This window comes from Cebus imitator, unplaced genomic scaffold, assembly GCF_001604975.1.
Source record: "Cebus imitator isolate Cc_AM_T3 unplaced genomic scaffold, Cebus_imitator-1.0 Scaffold135, whole genome shotgun sequence".
In the NCBI taxonomy this organism is placed as follows: Eukaryota; Metazoa; Chordata; class Mammalia; order Primates; family Cebidae; genus Cebus; species Cebus imitator.
The window spans coordinates 1,446,926-1,459,217 of NW_016107450.1; the positions used below are offsets into that span (position 1 = coordinate 1,446,926).

The following is a 12,292-nucleotide window of genomic DNA, read 5'->3' on the forward strand; positions in this document are numbered from 1 at the left end:
AAAGTAATGAACTATGAGTAGAGTTTTAAAAACTGTAATTACTTTGGTGGCTGTAGGTGAATAAGGAGGGCAGACTCAGTGGTTTTATTTCCTTCCATCTGTGGGAAGTTATACCTTAGGTGACAATATATTTGAAATGACTCCTGCTGAAGCAGCCTACTACTAACTTGCTATTTCCTGCTCACTTTATGAAAGTGATTACCATAGGATTTTGTGATGGCCACCAACATTTGTATGCAACATGAAGCCTGCTGTCACTTTTTACCTCCAACATAATGTCATATGATTGCTCTATTTTTGAGTCCAACTTGAAGTAGACACACAGATAAAGAACAGAGCTACATTAGGGTGGAGGGAATCGAGCCCAAGGTGGTTCTGTGGGACAGAAAGGGGGCTTTCACAACAGTACATGCTGAAACAGGACCCACATTCAAAAGTCAGCCCCAGACATCCCCCTGTGGTCCCTGTCACTCAAGGTCAGTTCACTCCGCATGTTCTAATGTCCCAAGGCTGACTCCTGCCCTTTTTCAAATCTATGCTATTCTTTTGAAGCTGATTCTAGTTGGATCCAAGTGTCTGCGGAAGAATAGCAGGTTTCACATGGCATTTGTGCTTGTTCCATGATATGGTTTGGCTGCGTCCCCACTCAAATCCCATCTTGAATTCCCACGTGTTGTGGGAGGGACCTGGTGGGAGGTAATTGAGTCATGGGAGCAGATTTTTCCCATGCTGTTCTCGTGATAGTGAATAAGTCTCATGAGATCTGATGGTTCTATAAGGGGTAGTTTCCCTGCACAAGCTCTCTCTTTGCCAACCGACGTCCATGTAAGATATGACTTGCTTCTCCTGGCCTTCTGACATGATTGTGAGGCCTCCCCAGTCATGTGGAACTGTAAGTCCATTAAACCTCCTTTTCTTCCCAGTCTCAGGTGTGTCTTTATCAGCAGTGTGAAAATGGATTAATATAGTAAATTGTTACCAGTAGAGTGGGATGCTGCTGAAAAGATACCCGAAAATGTGGAAGTGACTTTGGAACTGGTTAACAGGCAGGGGTTGGAACAGTTTGGAGGGCTTAGAAGAAGAAAGGAAAATGTAGGACGGTTTGGAACTCCCTAGAGACTTGTTGAATGGCTTTGACCAAAATGCTGCTGATGATATGGACAATGAAATCCAGGCTGAGGTGGTCTCAGATGGAGATGAGGAGCTTGTTGGGAACTGAAGCAAAGGTGACTATTGTTATGTTTTAGCAAAGAGACTGGCGGCATTTTGCCCCTGCCCTAGAAATCTGAGGAACTTTGAACTTGAGAGATAAGACTTAGAGTGTATGGCAGAAGCAATGTCTAAGCAGCAAAGTATTCAAGACATGACTTGGGTGCTGTTAAAGGCATTCAGTTTTAAAAGGAAAACAAAGCATACAAGTTTGGAGAATTTGCAGCCTGACAATGCAATAGAAAATAAAATCCCAATTTCTGAAGAGAAATTCAAGCTGGCTGCAGAAATTTGCATAAGTGGCCAGGAGCCAAATGTTAATCACCAACAGGATGGGGAAAACAACTCCAAGGCATGTCAGAGGTCTTCATGGCAGCCCCTCCCATCACAGGCCCAGAGGTTTAGGAGGAAAAAATGGTTTCATGGGCTGGGCCCAGGGTCCCTCTGCTGTGTGCAGTCTAGGGACTTGGTGCCTTGTGTCTCAGCCACTCCAGCTGTGACTAAAAAGGGCCAAGGTACAGCTCATGCTGTGGCTTCATAAGGCGGAAGTCCCAAGCCTTGGCAGCTTCCATGTGGTGTTGAGCCTGTGGGTGTACAGAAGTCAAGAACTGAGGTTTGAGAATCTCTCCTAGATTTCAGAGGCTATATGGAAATGCATGGATGCCTAGGGAGAAGGTTGCTGCAGGGGCAGGCCCTCAAGGAGAACCTCTGTTTGTTAGGGAAGTATGGAAGGGAAATGTGGGGTCAGAGCCCCCATACCAAGTCCCTACTGGGCCACTGCCTAGTGGAGCTGTGAGAAGAGGGCCACTGTCCTCCAGACCCCAGAATGGTAGATCCACCAACAGCTTGTGCTGTGAGCCTGGAAAAGCCTGACACTCAACACCAGCCTGTGAACACAGGAGGGGGACTATACCCTGCAAAGCCACAGGGACAGAGGTATCTGATGCAACTCTTCCATCAAGATGACCTGGATGTGAGACATGAAGTCAAAGGAGATCATTTTGGAGCTTTAAGATTTGATTACCCTGCTAGATTTTGGACTTGCATGGGCCCTATAGCCCCTTTGTTTTGGCCAATTTCTCCCATTTGGAATGGCTATATTTATCCAATGCTTATGCCCCCATTGTATCTGAGAAGTAACTAACTTGCTTTTGATTTTACATGCTCATAGGCAGAAAGGACTTGCCTTGTCTTGGATGAGACTGTGGACTGTGGACCTTTGCATTAATACTGAAATGAGTTGAGACTTAGGGGGACTGTTGGGAGGGCATGATTGGTTTTGAAATGTAAGGACATGAGATTTGAAAGGGACCAAAGGTGGAATGATATGTTTGGCTGTGTCCCCACCCAAATCTCATCTTGAATTCCCACGTGTTGTAGGAGGGATCCAGTGGGAGGTTATGGAATTATGGGGGCAGGTCTTTCCCAGGCTGTTCTCATGATAGTGAATAAATCTCATGAGATCTGATGGTTCTATAAGGGGGAATTTCCCTGCACAAGGTTTTTCTTTGCCTGCCACCATCCATGTAAGATGTAACTTGCTCCTTTTTGCCTTCTGCTATGATTGTGAGGCCTCCCCAGCCATATGGAACTGTAAGTCCCAGTTCCACCTCTTTTTCTTCCCAGTCTTGAGTATGTCTTTATCAGCAGTGGGAAAAAAGACTAATATGCCCCATCAGAGGAATCATGAGCAGACCCTAGCCCTATTGAAATTAGAGGAGTATTTTTGATAATAGAAGGGCTATCCCAGGTCCTTTTTCTCTTAGGAAGCACAGTTTTCTCTGAGATCTGTATTCCCTATTGGCTGACTTGCTTCCTGAATCTCAAGTACTGACCAGCATAGTCTACATCAGAGCAGGCCTCAGTGCCACCTGGAGGACTTGTTAAAACACAAATTGCTGGACTCTACCTCCAGAGTTCCTGTATGGGTCTGAGATTGTCCATTTCTGACAGTTCTCAGTTGATGAGACTTCTGCTTGCCTAGAGGCCTCACTTTGAGAGGCGTTGGACTAAATAGACGTAGTTTTCAGGATCAATCAAGTCTGGATCCTTAGTGATCTGGGTCCCTTCTCTCTGCATGATGAATGACCACAGTGTGCCTGAAGAAACTGGTTGGGCAATTAAAACTTAATCTGAGTGAGAGAAAACAATACACTGCTTGAAAAGATGCTTTGGAAATGTCAGGTAAGAGAAAAATACAAGAACCATTAACCAGCATTTATTAGGTTTATATACTGTATGGCTGCTATCTTAGTGAAATTCATGATTCAAGATTTTGATATATCTTTCTATAGCTTGGGTTATATCACCAGTTTCCTTTAGTTTCAATTAGAGACAATCATTTAGGATATATTTTAATAGCTGGTTGCATCAGCGAGTTAACTGATACTGTATACATAATATACTGTATACGCAATATGCATACAGATGCTATATGAGGGACTCGAAAGAAACATGAAGAGAGAAGACACGACTCCTATTCTAGAATCTGTAATCTGAATTTAGTAACACCTACTATGTATTAAATATCTGCCATGGACCAGACACTGAGATCCTAATAATGGCTATGATTTTTTGAATGCTTGTATGTTAAACTGTAAGTACTTTACACATATTAGCTCCTTTCATCTTCACACCAACCCCACAAGATTGGTAACTTACTCATACCTATGTTTCAGATTGAAAAACCAAAGAACAGGTCAGTTAAGTGGTCTCACAGCTGGTAGGTGGTCAATTCAGACACCAGAGCCTGCCTTGCTAATGACTACACTACACTCCCTTGTCTGCTCTCTGACATAAGTGCTTAATGCATCAACCCATTTAATCCTCATCACAATCCTGTGAGATTCATATTAGGACTGCCCCATTTTATAGATAAAGACATTAAGGCATTCAGTGGTTAAGTAGCTTGCCTAAAGAAGCACAACTATTAACTGGTGATGCCAAGATTCAAATCCAAGTATGTCTAACACCAGAGTTGCAGTGTTTTCTGGGAATAAGAGGCAGAGTTTCCATCTGATCCTCAGAGGACTCTACATTTTAAAAGCATGAGGACCATTGATGTAAAAGTGAAATGCTCAAGGTATAAGAGCTCTCTGGTTTTTTAGTTAGACCTCACTCTGTTGATGCTCAGCTGTCTCTACTGGTTGACTGGGATAAATGAACAAAACCTGTCCATGGCAACCTTCGCCTGAATTGGGCACGAGAGCCCTGGAGACTATATGACTGTGAGATTTCTTAGTACCTGAACTTAGCTGTTGACATGGATCTGCTTGACTCCAAAACCTATTTTCCTTTCTTGTGCATTTTACTGGTTCTTAGGTAAACAGTGTCAGAATTGTGAAACAATTGACTCTACTCATAAATGGAAATGATTACATTTTAAAAGCTTAGAGGCCACAGCCATTTTGTTTTGGGAGGTTATGGACATTTTCAAAGACTACAGCTGAACTAAGTGCCTTCTGGCTTATGCAATCAAATTCTAGAGGGAGTTTCAACCAATATTTTGCCACATTTGCTCAGAGTTCAGCTGCGCTTCTCTGGAAGTGATTTAACTTCAGAAGCATTTCTTTTCTTTATAATGTAACTTTCTGATAATTAGCTTGAATGTTCAGTGGTGAGCAGGGTTGATTTGTGGTGGAGTTACTTTATAATGCCAATGGGAGAGGTTCTATTCTGCCTGGAAATAGACAGAACAGATGCCAGTAATTGTAATGTCAGCTTGAGCCATCCCATGCTCATAACTTGAGCTCATATATTTCAGTCAGCCTGAAAATAAAGGCAGTAGAGGGAAACAGAAAAGCACTGGGCTCTGTACCTGAGAAGACCTGGGTTCAAGTTTTGGCTGTCACTTAGTAATTGTATGACTCTGGGCCAACTCTGAATCTGAAGCCTCAGATTTTTCACCATAAAAATCAGACTTAGTACCTACTTCAAAGGGTTATTATAAAGATTCTATTGAGATAATGAAGTACTTTAGTCCATTTATGATGCCAATTTATAATATATTCATTTATAATACTTGTTTTTCCCCGAAGTGGAGTTTCTATAGACATTGGTTTAAGCTGAGGTTATGTACTGAACAGCCTCCCAGCCCTCACTATCAGACCTTCTCCACCCTGATGGAATTTATCAAGGGTGTAAGCAGGGAGTGGAGCAGGAGAATGTATGGTAACAGGACGGATGCAAGGAATACAAGAGCTGTCCAAAGAGCTGCCTCTATCATCTTTGCTGGGATTCTCTTGCCTGTGTCCTCACCCCAGTTAATGTTGTGCATTTCTGGATCCTATAGCTTTCTCCCAACCCACAGTATCCTATGTATGCACAGCATTTGCCTCATTAAAAGATCTGTAGTGAAACCACTGCTCAAAGAAATCAGAGATGACACAAACAAATGAAAAAACATTTCATGCTCATGGATAGGAAGAATCAATATCGCTAAAATGGCCATGCTGACCAAATCAATTTACAGATTAAATGTTATTCCCATTCAACTACCATTGATATTCTTCACAGAACTAGAGAAAACTATTTAAAAATTCATATGGAACCAAAAAAGACCCCAATAGCCACGGCAATCCTAAGCAAAAAGAACAAAGCTTGGAGGCATCATGGTACCTGATTTCAAACTATACTACAGGGCTACAGTAACCAAAAGGGTATGGTACTGGTACAGAAACAGACACACAGACCAATGGAACAGAATAGAGAACCCAGAAATAAGATTGCATACCTACAACTACCTGTCCTTTGACAAACCTGACAAAAAGCAAGCAATGGAGAAAGGATTCCTTATTAAAATAAATGGTTCTGGGATAACTGGCTAGCTTTATGCAGAAGATTGAAACTGGACCCTTTCCTTACACCATGTAGAAAAATTAATTCCAGATGAATTAAAGACTTAAATGTAAAACCCCACTGGCTCATGCCTGTCATTCTAGCAGTTTGGGAGGCTGAGGCAGGTGGATCACTTGAGGCCAGGAGTTTGAGACCAGCCTGGGAAACATGGTGAAACCTCATCTCTACAGAAAAAGACAAAAATTAGCCAGGCATGATGGCACACACTTGTAGTTCCAGCTACTTGGGAGGCTGAAGCATGAGAATTACTTAAACCCAGGAGGTGGAGGTTGCAGTGAGCTGAGATTGCTCCACTGTACTGTAGCCTGGGTGACAAAGCGAGACTCCATCTCAATTAAAAAAAAAAAAAGCAAAATCCAAAATTATAAAAATCCTGGAAGACAATGTAAATGATACCATGCAGGACATAGGCACAGGCAAAGATGTCATGATGAAGACACCAAAAGCAATCACAACAAGAGCAGTATTTGACAAATGAGATCTAATTAAACTAAGGAGTTTCTATACAGCAAAAGAAACTATCAACAGAGTAACAGAACACCTACAGAATGGGAGAAAAATTTTGCAAATTATGCATCCAACAAAGGTCTAATATCCAGCATGTATATGGAACTTAAATAAATTTATAAGAAGAAAACAACCCTATAAAAAGGTAGGTAAAGGACATGAACAGACACTTTTCAAAAGAAGATATACATGTGGCCAACAAACATATGAAAACAAGCTCATTATCACTAATTATTTGAGAAATGCAAATCAAAACCACAATGAGATACCATCTCACATCAGCCAGAATGGCCATTATTAAAAGGTCAAAAAACAACAGATGCCAGTGAGGTTGCAGAGAAAAAGGAATGCTTATACACTGTTTGTAGGAGTATAAATTAGTTCAGCCATTGCGGAAGACAGTGTGGCGAGTCCTCAAAGACCTAAAGACACAAATACCATTTCATCCAGCAATTTAAATCCTGAGTATATACCCAAAGGAATGTAAATCATTCTATTATAAGGACACATGCACATGTATGTTCACTGCAGCACTATTCACAATAGCAAAGGCATGGAATCAACCTAAATGCCCATCAATGAAAGACTGGATAAAGAAAATGTGGTACATATAATATACTCCATAGAATACTATGTGGACATAAAAAAGAATGAGATCACGTCTTTGGAGGGACATGGATGGAGCTGGAGAATATTATCCTTAGCAAAGTAACACAGGAACAGAAAACCAAGCACCACATGCTCCAATATTTAAGTGAGAGCTAAATGTTGTTCTCATAGACACACAGAGGGGAACAACACACCCTGGGGCCTTTCAGAGGGTGGAGGTTGTGAGGAAGGAGACGATCAGCAAATATAGCTAGGCTTAAGACCTGGGTGATGAAATAATCTGTACTACAAACGCCCATGACACAAGTTTACCGATGTAACAAACCTGCTCTTGTACCCCTTAACTAAAAATAGAAGTTAAAAAAAGACCTGTACTCATCAGTTTAACAACAATAATAGTAATTTCTAGCTCTTAAGTACCTATGAGGTACCAGACACACTATCTAGAAGTGTAAAATATATCCCTTTTAAGTACTATTCTTATCCTTGCTTTATAATGAGAAAATTAAAGATTCACAGAAGTTAGTTATTTGCTTAAGATCTTGTGGCCAGTTGACAGTGGAGACAAGATTTGTAATCATATCTCTTTGCCTCTACCCTCTGGCTCTTTGAAGTGTATCAGACTACCTTCCTGAAATAAACTAAGAGAAAAGCATGGCTGGAAAGGTAAGTTAGGTCCAGATAGTATGAACTTTTGGGTGGCAGGATTTTGGTGGCAAGAATTTTATAACTTGACATTGGTCCCTCCAGGTTAAGAAATCATTATACTCAAGGGGGAGCTAGAGCAATGCCAGAGGATGAAATCAGCACCAGAGAATGGGAGGGAAGAGGGCTGATGGATGTCAGAGGATGTTCCCATTAAGGGAATTAAAAGAACTAGTGAGGAAGTATGGGAAAGACATAGGAGGAAAGCCAAGGGAAAAAAATATTTCAAGATAGTGGTTAAGAATATCAAAGGCTCTAGAGAAATTAAAGGGATGAAGACTTGGCAAAGGTCACTGGATTAAATAACATCACTGGTGATTCCCAAGAGGCCCATGTTAATAGAATGGTGAGCTCAGAAGTGTTGTGAGACAATGGCTTTAAGCAGTGAGTGGAAAAGTTATTGAGGATATTTTAGCATGAAGTGTGGTGACATTTGGTAAGAACAGAGAATTAAAAAGGGAAGCCAGACTACAGCAGGGCTTTTAGATGGAAGCATGTTGCTGGCAAAAGGGACAGAACCAGAGAATGTAATCCCATTTCAGTATATTCAGCAACTACTTTGGCTGGAAAGAATAATGGAGAGATGAATTGTCTGGAAGTGAAAAAGCAGAGAAGCTGGCAAGAGATGAGGGTAAATTGAGAAGTAAAATAGAGCCATCAGCTTTGGAGAGCTGGGCCAGTGCTGCTTTCCCTTGCAATGTTCCTTACATCAGCCAGGAGCTGCAGGAGTTTGACCCATGGGGGCCATCCAAGTTTTGGCTGCATCTCCCACTCCTGGACTGCCTTGACTCTTCCTCGCCCCCATTCTCAGACTCCTCCATCTTTTTTTCTTTTTTTGAGATAGGGTCTCACTCTGTCACCTATGCTGGAGTGCAGTGACATGAGCTCAGCTCACTGCAGCCTCAACTTTCCAGGCACAAGTAATCCTACCACCTCAGCCTCCTGGGTAGCTCAGAATACAGGCGTGCACCACCAGGCCTGGCTAATTGTGTGAGTGTATGTATGTTTGCTTGTAGAGATGGGATTTCCCCATGTTGCCCAGGCTGGTCTTAAACTCCTGGGCTCAAGCGATCTGTCCATCTTGGCATCCCCAAATCCTAGGATTATAGGTGTGAGCCACCGCACCCCACCAGACTCCTCTATCTTTCAGCCTCTTTGCCTGACTAATCTCCGGGTAGGTGAGGAGCCAGGAGGCCTGGCTGAATGAGGCCCATCCTGTCCTTAAAGGGGAGACTCTGCCCCCTTCCTGCTCCCACAGTAGCACATGCCACAGCTTCTTTCACTGACCCAAGCAAGTTTACAGAATGCTGTTTGCCAGAGTCATACCTGGCAGGGGATGTAGGGGCAAAGGAAGGAGAAGCAAAGGAAAAGAAACAGAGAGAGAAATTTAGAGTTTCCAGGCTTCTCTGAGAAGGTTCAATTTCTGTAGTACTAAAAGAAAAAAAAAAAAACCTCATTCAGATTGCAAAATTTGTAATGCAGTATAGAAAATCCTGCTTAGTTCAGGCATCACTACAGTACTCAACGGAGGATTGAATGGCTTCAAATCTTTGGCTAAACAAAATAACAGGAAAATAAACAGTCTTCTACTTAAACACAGTCTACTTCCTATGAACAGCTGAGAAAATTGAACTGCAAAAGGCTAGATGGCTTCTTAGAGCCACAGAGCATTTGGCAGGGGAGCCAGACCATCTCCATCTTCCTGACTGTTGAGCATTCAGATGCCTCTCTGGTCCACTGGTTTCCTTTGCCCACAGATCAGAAAAAAACTCATGGCTCATCAAAGGCTTTTACTTCCAACTGCACCGTCCTACCTCTCTGGGGATCTGAGTCAGGCCTCATCAGCCAGTCTGTCGGCAGCTCCCTATTGTCCTTTCTCAAGGGTATCAGTTTCTAATCTCCCACAGGAACCTCTTCTTCTCCATCCAAACACTCAGGAGAATTTTAGCGGCTCAGCAAGTGAAGAGAGATGGAAGCAGAGAGTTTAAACCCTGAAGGGCACATTCATTTGGATAAATAAGAACCCGGGAGTCTCTGACTTTTGAATTGGCCAAGGGGAAATAAGAAGGTGGCGAGGGCAGACCGGTTTCTATCCTTCACTCCTTTTTCATCCTCGCCTCCAAATATTCCTTTGATTTTGCTCTGGTGGAGTGTTTGTTTTCAGGACTTTTTTTCTTTCTTTCTTATGTGTGTCCTTTCCTTTTAGATTTTATAGGTACACGTAATATTTATGTGTCAGTGACCTTCCAAAGCAGTTTTAGAGATTTTCTGTTTACATTTAGGAATTTTCTTTAAGGTCTACAAAGTCCTTTGTGCTTTTTCCAGGAAAGGCACTCAGTAAGAACCAAAACAAACAATTGAATAACTCAAATTTGATCGGAGCCAAATCCCTTAGAAGGGTAAGACAAAAAAAAAAAAAAAAAGTTAGCATTTGCTTTTGTTATTTCCTTTTCCCTCCCCAACCCATTCAAATATTTAAGCCATTTCTACTTCCAGTCTGGTTCAGAAGTGTTTGTGAACGGTTTAAGGCTAAACTCTAAGCCTCATATTGGACAAATCTTGACACTGGGAGATTTAGCAAGGCACACCTCAGAAATGATCCAGAAACTATGAAAACACTGTTTACTTCACCCAGTCTCTGGGAAAACTCATGCCAGTATATTTTACGTTTGTCTCTTTGACCCTGAAGGATGGGGAACTATTATTGCTGTAGCCAAATTATATCTGTCCCTCACAGGGCTAGGGCTACAACATTCAGTGACTGCCATGTAGGCTCCTTACAAATTTGTTAGAAGCCGGGAGAATGCCTGTGGTTACTAAGCAGCACAATCTGACCAAATGGGATCACATTCAGTTGCTTGCCTAACCCTCCCGCCTCCTTTCCTACATGATCTGTTCTGTGAAAAAGTTATCATGGATTCTGCAAGAGCAAGGGCTGGTTCTATTTAGAAAATGTGAAAAATCCTGCATTCACATTTTATTGCTTCTATCTAATAAAGTAGCTTTTGGACCTTGGGCAAGTTACTTAGTCTGTTTGTGTCTCAATTACCCTGGCTGTACAATAGTAATAATAATACCGACCTTGTATAATTGCTGTGTGATAATGGATGGAAAAGTTTCTGGTATTGTTCTTGACAGTTTATATTAATCGATATTAGCTTTTTTGTCTATTTATGCCACAAAGCTCTCTGGGATCTCTGTTGGCTATCATGTGACACAAAACAAACCTCCACTAAAAATGGAATTATATTGCAGATGAAGACTAACCCACAAAATTGATAATTTCTAAAAATGGAAATGATTCTTCCATGGTTCCTGCCCTGGCAATGAGGAGCACACCTTTCCTGGATGGTGGCTGCTGCACCAAATTGCCATCTGCTGTAACCAAACTGAATGGGTCTCCCCCCATCCAGAGTTCTGGTGTTTCTAAGACTTCTCAACATTTACCAACAGAAATGAAAGGGAAAGAGTCTCATGGAACAATGACTCTTATACTAGAAGCTTGAAGCCACGAGATAGGTAAAAGTATCTGCCAGATCAACTAGGGGAATGTGCAACAATATTAACCTCACCCCCATCTGCTTTCCCTGCTTTTATAGTAACACTAAGTAGTAAGGATTAAATGAGATATTATATAAAATGCTGTAGTGTATGTAAATCAGCTAGCTAGAAGCTGGGATGTCAAAAGAGTTGAATCTCCACCTCTGCCCATCCTCCAGGCTATTGTGTGAACTCTATGATCTTCAGGATCTGCAGGGTTTTTTTTTCTATGATAAAAATTCACACTCAGCAAGAGAACAGTGGTTTTGCTGAATACAGAATATGGAAACTGAATTTTTAGCATTTAAGGATTCCTTAAATCCTATTAATAAATATAACTTTATAATAAGAAAAATCTTTTCAAGACCTTTTAAATAAAACAATCTAAATAGTAAGGCCAAAAAAACAAACAAACAACAACAAAAAATCCAAAAAAACAATGAGGGCTCTGTGTCAGCCCAATTATGCTACTCCACATATTAGATAAGTGGATTCGTTAATTTGAGTGTGAAGACTGTTTTTCTTCCTAAAAGTTTATTAAAAGTAATGCATTTCCTCTTTATGAGGGTTAAAAGAATAATACACTTACTAACCCACAGGGAAGATAAATATTTGTTGAACGAATGAATGAATGTTCTTATGGAGTTAGAATAATTAGAAAAAAAACCCAGGCTTTTAGATGCAAGAATCCTAAATTATTTAAATGAAATATTTTTGCTGAGAGGCCTGGGATTGCGATGCTGGCCTTCCTGAAAGAATCTGTTGTATTTTAGTTTCAAGATGTAGTACAGGGGTTCCATTTAAGGTAAGGGCCAGTGACCCTCGGTTCCTTGCCAGGACCTCGAGCAACTCAAACGTTTAAAGA

At 41.4% G+C, this 12,292-nt stretch overlaps 1 protein-coding gene across 1 annotated transcript in view; it reads right to left on the reverse strand.

Annotated features, from left to right (window-relative positions):
- The window catches only part of ROR1 (receptor tyrosine kinase like orphan receptor 1), a 404,583-nt gene that overhangs the window by 9,215 nt on the left and 383,076 nt on the right, over positions 1-12,292 (reverse strand). The gene's annotated exons all lie outside the window — the stretch shown is intronic.